Here is an 8,967-nt window from a genome sequence, read left to right on the forward strand (position 1 = left end):
TTTACCGAATGACCATTGTTAGCAGCCCCGCCTGCCAGGACCAAAGCACTACAGCGCATGGAAACACAGTCATCACTAATTTACATTCTTAACATCTCAAATAAGTTTTTAAGACTCCCTCAGTTTCTTTATTCTGGTTCCTAGTCTTTGTAAAGATTAGGCAGACGGAGGAATTTACACAAAGTAAATGATGTCTTCAACGATGTCTTTCAAAATGAAAATTCCCCTAAAACCAGTGAAATGTGAGGACAGCCTTCAATTCTTTTAAGGAAATCTACTTAAACACTATGTCAATAGAGAAACCAAGTTTTACGATATGATAATAAGTTAATATTATTGTAGTTAAGCAAGTATTGCCGAAGTTCTCCGAGTGAACCCCAGGAGTCTTCAGAATACGTTCCATTGTTAAACCTGCAAGTGGGGGTCAGGGGGAGATTTAAAGTCTGAGAGGTTGCCCCGTGACCCAAGGCAAGTAGAAGAAGCTCCTGCAGCCCCAGTAGCATTGGTGCACGAGGTCTCCCAACTTTCCAAGCCTGGGATCCCTAAAGGAATGACATAACTCCTTGGGTCTCCTCTACCACGGCCTACAAGGCTCTCCTGATGTGGCAACAGGGCCATTTACCAACTTCTGAATGACCCAGCAGGGAGGCACCATCAGGTTAAGGCAACACCAAGCACTTGCTGCCACAGGCAAGGACCCTGCAGGTGGGGTGCCATCCAGCGGATCCACAGGGTTTTCATAGTGCCTTGAGAACGCTGGCCCACCAATGACCAAAAAACCCTCTTGATTCTTCATCTAATCCCAAAGAAAGCCACAGGGCTTCAGCCTACCTGAAAAGAACTTCTTCCAGAATCTTCAGAAGCCAAACAAAGGTGAACAACAGATGACAAGCTGGGTAGACTCCTCTGAACAGGTGGATGTAGGTTTTGTTTCGTCAACTATACCTGAAGGACCAATTAAAATCCAGATGGAACAAAAGAAACGTTCCACAGGGGTGAGGGATCAGTGGGAAAAACACGGGCTTAGCCTTTGGTGAAATGGTTGACATAATACCCCAGTTAATAACAAAATAATTAAAACTACACTTTAAGGAAGAAAAAGAAGCTTTGGGGGAAGATCTGATGTGGGAAATGAATTTACTGAAGTCAATTCTGTCAATGTCCCAAAACAACTACTGCTCCCTAATTATAACTCAGTAGCTTTGGGGGCATATTTAGGTTTTGGGGGGAGGAGGAGAAACATATGGTTCAGGCATCTGGTGGCATTAAAAAGTGCACAGGGACGGCTCCCCTCCCCGACCCCAGGGGTTACCAGCAAGACCCTTCGATATACACCGGAGCTTCACTCTGGTTCCTGGAGCCTCCCCAATTGGGCAAGGCGGCTCATATTTCCCCAGGGAATGCCCAGCAGCCCAACCCTAGGGTGACAAGGTCACACCCTGGTCACATGCCCTCCATCTGATCCACGGGCCCCACCCTCTGATCCCCTGGGGCTGATGCAACACCAGTGTCCCAGAGAAAAGTGCAGATAGCTCAAGAGCTATTAGCACCGGGCCACCGCCCTTTCCAACAGCAGAGGTCAGGCAGGCTTCAGAACTCAGATGGAATTTGAAGAAGGCAAGCCAGTGTTTACACCATGTTATGACGGACCCCGAAACCAAGCAATGACATTTCTATACTAGGACATATGAACATGCTTTCCCAACTGGATTAATATACAGAAGATTAAAAATAATTATACACACACACACACACACACACACAATATACAATTCAACAGTTCAGGCCAGGTCAAAATCTGCCACCAAATGGGTTACAAAGAATTAAAGCTTTCAAAGCCTTTTACAGTTTGGATGTGAAGTTAAGGAATTGTGGGCCTGTGACTTTATTTTTTTCCATCTAACCCCCACCAAAATATTCTCTGGGGCTCTGAAGGAGACAAAGAAATGAAAAATGAAGACTCTGTAATCTATGTTGAGAATGTGACAGCCATGAAACATAGAAAGCAAGTCTTTTAGCAGGTGGAATCCCAGTGCTGGTGGAGGAGCGTCCTGTGAGGTTTGAGGCTGCCAATGTGAAAACCACGCTTCCTGGGACGACCTCCTCGGCCAGTAAATAATTTCTGAGTGAATCCTTCTGCCTGGTTTAGATTTAGAAAATACATCTCCTGGTGTTAAATGCAAAACTCAAGAATTCTAAATATTTTCACTTGCTAAAAGCTTTCATCAAGGACAGAGGACTTGAGCAGAAACAATTCATGATTTTCCTAATTGGCTGTTTTATTTGTGTCATAATGAAAATTAAGTGTTGGTGAAGAAAATAAGATGCTTCTGTGGTAAGGATTTTCACACATTTTTAAAGCACCTGACTTACAAATATGCTTTAAAAATAAATATATTCGTTCTAATACTACAGCATTCTTTAAAAATAAAAGCAAAACAAAATGAAACAAAGAAGGCAAATAAGCAAACTTTCATCCAAATTAAGAGGTGTCAAATGACACCTTTTATTTCCATTGTGTTGAGACTGAGAAATCATAGAAACACGGATGAATTTTTCCTTTCCCAATTTTCTGACCCTTTCCTCCTTTGGCAATTTTGATCTGTAGCTAAGTTTGGTTGAATAGGGTGAAGGGATGCGCATCCTCAACTTCTGTGTGGACAGAGGAAGTTCCATCCTGACCAGATGACTCACCCTTTTTTACATATTACATGCAAGAAATTATTATAACAAGTTTATATCTGAGCAAGTAAAAGTGAACACTATACAGAGGAAGAATCCAGAATGTCAGAAAGTTTGGAAAGGTCTCATAAAATGCCTGCCGAGGAGCACTGGCCATGGTGAGGTTTTTGGGGTGGCCACTCTGTGCCCCAAAGGTCACCTGAAGGTGATGTCTGCAGGCTGTGAAACGCCTGTGCACCCACATCCATTTGCTGTGGTCCAGTGCAGAATAAAGCTTGGATAACTGATGGCCACTAGGGGCTTGGACCTGGGGGCTACCAAGGCAGGAGGAGCCACCAAGGAGACAGCTAACTGGAGGTTATATGTTAAACTTGTGCTAAACTTTAAAACAGTCTATGGAATGGAGGTGGAGGTGCCAGGTGGGGAGTAAAGAAGATTTAACATTTTAAAGGCAACTTTGGATTATTTGGCTTATCTAACATATATGAATTGCACTTATATTTAAAGGAATTAGTTGGTTATCAAACAAACAGCAATGATGAGATCTTAAATGTTTAAAAATCTTGATGTGAGATTTTTAAAAATTAATTAATTAATTAATTAATTAATTAATTTTTGGCTGCGTTGGGTCTTCATTGCTGCACGTGGGCTTTCTCTAGTTGCGGCGAGCGGGAGCTACTCTTCGTTGTGGCGCGCGGGCTTCTCATTGCAGTGGCTTCTCTTGTTGTGGAGCACGGGCTCTAGGTGCGCGGGCTTCAGTAGTTGTGGCTCGCGGGCTCTAGAGCGCAGGCTCAGTAGTTGTGGCACACGGGCTTAGCTGCTCTGAGGCATGTGGGATCTTCCCGGACCAGGGCTCGAACCCGTGTCCCCTGCATTGGCAGGCGGATTCTTAACCACTGCACCACCAGGGAAGCCCCTGAGATTTTTGAAGACGTCTGCCTCTTGATTTCTTGCTACTGGGTGGCCCTAAATCCTAGACTGGCTACTCATAGTGTCCACTTTCCTTAGGGGACACAACTGCTTTGCTGTCCTTGTGAGATCCCAGCCCATGTGTCTCTTGACACTGTGCAGTCTGGAAATGTGCAACGGCACGAGCTCTGCAGTCTCGACTCACTCCCAAAGCCAGTGGAAACCACGGGTGAGGCCCACCTTCTGTTCAAGCCCTTCCCTGGAGCAGGTCCACCCAGAGGAGGCCTGGTGCCCAGCGATGGGGCCCTTTGGCCAGCAGAGGGCACTGCACACCCTGCATGGCCTTCCCGAGGCTGCAGAGACCTGAGCTGCTTTGCCAAGGCTTGCCTTGCTCATCTCAATCCCAACTTGAACTCTGCAAGAACCTGGAGAAAGTGAGACCAGATACCCCCAAAAGGAAAGGTCTGAGATGGCTTCAGGATGACACACTGCATGTCCCCTCAATCTCAGGATGCAAAAGGGACAGAAGAGACCTCCAATCTCCCTTAAAGCAACAGGTGTTTAGCCTTTAGCAACACGACCAGCCAAGGGAGAGGAACACAGCGGCTGCCCTCCTGCTGTCTATCTCCTAGGCTGGCAACTGAGGTTTGCCCTTTCAGAGCAGAAGTTTAGGCGCTGGAGAGGCGGGTCACGGAGAAGGGAGGCTCTCAGCCATGGGCTTGGGGTCCTGATCCAAGAAGGGCCATGGGCCACCCTGAAGGATGATTTTCCATTATATCCATGCTTCCTGTGTAAAGATACATCAACGAGGAAGGAGCCACAGTGATGAAAGATGAAAACAACTTGGCAGAGACGTAATTTATAAAGAGAGGAAAGGCTTGAGGTGGGCCTGGGCAAAGGGTGTCAGGGTTTCCATTACAAACCACAGCTCCCAGGGCACCACACACACCTGTTAACTGGCGATTGCTCAGTTCTCCTCAACCCGGGATCCGTTTGTTGTGAAACATGTATGACCTCAGGATACACAACCTTTTCAGTAGACATTAATTTGGAGAAGTTGGAAAAAACCAGATTTTTCCAAACTTATTCAGGAACTGATTCTGGCCAGTGGCACCGGCTGGGAGGTGGGGCCTTGTCTCTGGGCCCCTGAACCTGAAGGTTGCAACCTTTATGGATGCTGGCTGCCAGCTGCCAGGATGCCTACCTGCCAGGCTGACCACCGCAGAGGGACAGCTGACCTGTCTAGTCTTTCCTGATCACCAAGTTCACTGATACAGTAAATCAGCTCTCTTCTCCACACCTGCAGGGCACCCAAATGGTTCAGGCTGGAGAAGTAAAGCAGGGGCTGCTGCAGTCCATCAGTGCTGAAGTAGGGGACACACACACCCCATCCAACCCCCACGCCTCCACAGGACCAGCGTCCTTTCTCACTACCGTTTCAAAGCCAAGGGTGCCATAGCAACAGATGCCACTGGACCACACGGCTTAGTCTTGACCTGACACGGCAGGAGACACCTTTGGAAGGACCCCACACAGAGATCCGGGGGTGGGATTCTGCCTTCTCCAGGAAGCCTTCTGGATGAGCCGCTCTGCCCTTGTTGCCTTGCGGCTGACACCACAAGCCGCTCCCCATCTCGTTCCAAACCCCATCAAGTGGGGGGGAGGGAACTCTGTACAGCCCACCTCAGGGTGGACAACCCAGTGAGGCACGCAGGCTACCTGGTGGCCTAGGTGAGGCTAAGAGAGGCCAGCAGGTAAGGCCCAGGTCAGGCTGACAGGAGAGCGGGCTCACACTGGTCCAGTAGAGATAAAGTTGTCATCAATGCGAAGGACGGATGGCTGGGACTCTGTCTGTTTTCAGAAAGCAAGCGTGCGGAAGGATGGTCTCAAACACAGGCAAAAGAGCTCGCTCCAAACCTGACCATGTGCCTGAGGGAGCAGGGACCCAGCCTCCCCAGTTCAGTACCGGACAGGTCACAGAGTCACCAGTCAAGAACCAAACCCAATAAAGGCTTCTGAGCAAGCCTGCTCCAAACTTGCAGCCTAGCCTGAGGTGCGCAGGCAGGCTGGGAAGAGAAAACTTCCCAGGAGGACCCGGGCACGACTCAGCTGCAGCTCAGCTCATCACCTCCCAGGTCCCAGGGCATCACTCTAGGGCATGGCAAGGGACAGGAGTGCTCCACGTGTATGTTGGGGGGCGGGGCGGGGCGGGGCGCGCGCATCCTTTATTTCAAGCAGGTGCCGCTGGCACAAAGGCAGGCACGCAGGAAAGCCAACTCAGGCCTTGGGAACAGAGTAATAACTTGGTTTCATGACAACAGATATTCTGCGTCTGGGTCTTTACAAATATCCAAATTCCGTCGTAATGTTTCTGTACAAGGAAAGCCACTGGGCTGTAGCCATGGAGGCATTCAGAAGCCCACAGTTCTCACACAAGAGTTTTCTGGAAATGTGAGGCGGGAATCAGACATCCCGAGCTCCAGAAAGTCTTTCGATGGAATAGCGGTTCTTCCCAGACCTTATCTTTTTAACCCGAGTCATAGAAAGGAAAATCTTAATCTTCTATGTAGCTATTTAACAATACGAGTACAAATTGCGGCCATTCATTTCACTTAACACAGTCTTAATGTGGAGGATGAGGAATATAACGGAACCCAGGGGGAGGCAGGCTTTGTTTGTATCCACGCCGGCCACCCAGGGGAGCGGGTGGCTGGAAGCCGGGCTGGGGGTTGGGGAGGAGAAGCGGGTGACACTCGTGCGTCACACGATTTCATCTTTGCTGATCAAATTCGAGAACTAAAGAAGGGAGCCGCTCGCTAACTAGCTCCTTTTGTTTTTGTTAATTTCAGGGTATTCCTGAGGTTAAACAGTCTTCTTGAATTATTTCACCTGTTTTACTGTGGACTCCTGGCTGGCCTCCAAGGCTTTGGTGGGTAGACGATGCCATTTTTACATTGATTGCAGCCCCAAATGTCCTGTGCTATGGCTAAAATCTCACTTGGTGCAGAGTGGCTACTGGAACAGGGGAGAGGAGGCAGCAAAGCTCCCTGTGAGAATTTTCTAGGTGTGATCCTGTCATGAACAACTGGATTCTTCACCAACAGGGCAAACACTGGGATGGTCACAGGGAGGACGGGGCACTTGTGAGTACAGTCGCCTGTTTAGACAATTACAGCTGACTGTGTGCTAATGCCCAAGGATCCTCACTTCACACGAAATCCTACTAAAGAACTCTTGACAAGGCGATGGGCATTTAAAAATCTGCTCTGAGCTGACTTACGGGGCCCCCACCAGACCAAGAACAGATATGGACCAAGAACAGACAGGGGAAGGAGGGAGGCTCCAGGGAGTCAGCCATCTGGACACTATGTTCATGTCCCCAGACCAGACAACCCATGGAAATGACACAAGATGACCTTCTGGGGAAAGGCAGGCTCCTGACTGCCCCCCTCCCTGCAGCACTGTGCTTCCTGCCTTAGGAGTCCAAACTGCTCATCGGTGAGCTCAGGGTCAGCATACGGACCCCCAAAGGCCTAACACACATTTCCTACTAGCTGCCCACAGCCGTACTGCCTTGTTATGGATGGAATTATGCCCCCCTCCACTGCCCATTATGTTGAAGTCCTAAACCCCAGTACCTCAGTGACCTTATTGAGACAGTCTTTATAGAGGTAATAAGTTAAACTAAGGCCCTAATCCAATGTGAGGGGGGTCCTTCTAAAAAGGGGAAATTTAGACAGAGATATGGATAGAAGACTGCATGAAGGCACAGGGAGAAGACGGCCATCTACAAACCAAGAAGAGAAACCTGGAATAGAGCCTTCCCTCCCAGCTCTCAGAAGAAACCAAGCCTGACACCTTGGTCTCAAGATTTCTGCCCTCCAGAACTGTGTGACAGTATACTTCTGTGGTTTAAACCACCCAGTTGGTGGTGCTTTGTTATGAAGCCCTAGCAAACCACGTCACGCCTACGGATGATATTGGGGTGGCCACTCCCAGAAACCCCTCTGGGATCTTGCACCAATGATGCTTAGGGAAGCTCAGGACCACCTTGGAGGGAAGCCTGGCTGTGCAGAAGAGGCGGCCTCTGCGGGGTGTGATTTGTCACGGGTCCTGGCTTTATTACAGAGCGCCAACTCAAACCACACCCAGCCACGTGCCCCAAAACGCAACAAATATGGACATGCCCATGGCTGTACCCCAGGGGCTGCTCTGCCAGGCACTGGGGCCTGGCTGCAGGGGGGAAGGAAGGGGCTATGGGCCCAACACCAGCCTCCTGTAACTCCTGAGGAGTGGCCTCCCGTGAGACAGAGAGACCTGTGTTTTCAAGGGAGAGACACAAAGAAAACTGTCCCAACCGTACTTAGCTTTAAACTGTGTTCTGCTCCCCAAATCCAAAGACTGTTCTGGACACACTGCCGCTGTGTCCTGTGCGTTAGCAAAGGGTCAATGTCTCCATCCTGATGCCAGGGGTGGGGAGAAGGGTGGTCCCACACTGCCCCGTCCCTTCTCCTTGGTCAGGCACCGGCAGACCACGCTTCCAAGGAGGCGGGAATCTGCCCAGGAATCCGCGCGGCCCCTCGGGATGCCAGCCAGCAGGTGACTAGGCTGTGCCTCGAACACCAGGGTCTGAGGGATAACAGTCTGGCGCAAAGCTCCATTAGGGATCTGAATTCCATCCACAGTGACAAGATGTGTTTCTCCTTCAGAGTCAGGGATCCTGGACTCGGGCTGGACATTGTGACTCTAATGGCCTCCGTTAAAACTGTGTTGGGGCAGCCTGTACCTCTCCACGCTTCCTAAGGTCCTGGGAAATTCTGAACGGAAGTCGTTTCTGACTCTATGAATACACACAACCCAGCATGCGGTCGAGAGGATTCCCTGTCCGTGGGGCAGGGGCGCTGACCAGGGATGCCTTTCATGCCTAGGCATGCTCAACAACACGAGGAACCGAGGGCCCAGCACAGGATGTGATGCTGCACAGGACTCGCACCAAGGCAGCAGGGATGTGTCTCTGTGACCCATCCAGCTCCCGCGGGGGGTACCCAGACCCAGAACCCCGGTGACGTGTCAGTTCTGCACAGCACCCCACTGTTGGCATAGGGGCACCCAGGGAACAGTGGGGAGGGGGTGTGAGGTGTCAGGGGTCCTTGGAGGACTTCAGAGCCACGACTGTTCCTAAGAGGCCTATGACCTGCCCCCTCTCTGCTTGGGGCAGATTCCATCCTTGCTATGGAAGCCAGAAAAAGAATCAACACACATGGCCCCCAGCGATCCCCACTTCCTGGTATCTGTGTCCTGTGTACTCTCTGTTTCTAACAAACAGACTGATAATAACGACAGGCAGGTAGGGTGGTGGGGGGGCATTGCTGCGAC

This window comes from Hyperoodon ampullatus (assembly GCF_949752795.1).
Source record: "Hyperoodon ampullatus genome assembly, chromosome: 1".
Lineage (NCBI taxonomy): Eukaryota > Metazoa > Chordata > Mammalia > Artiodactyla > Ziphiidae > Hyperoodon > Hyperoodon ampullatus.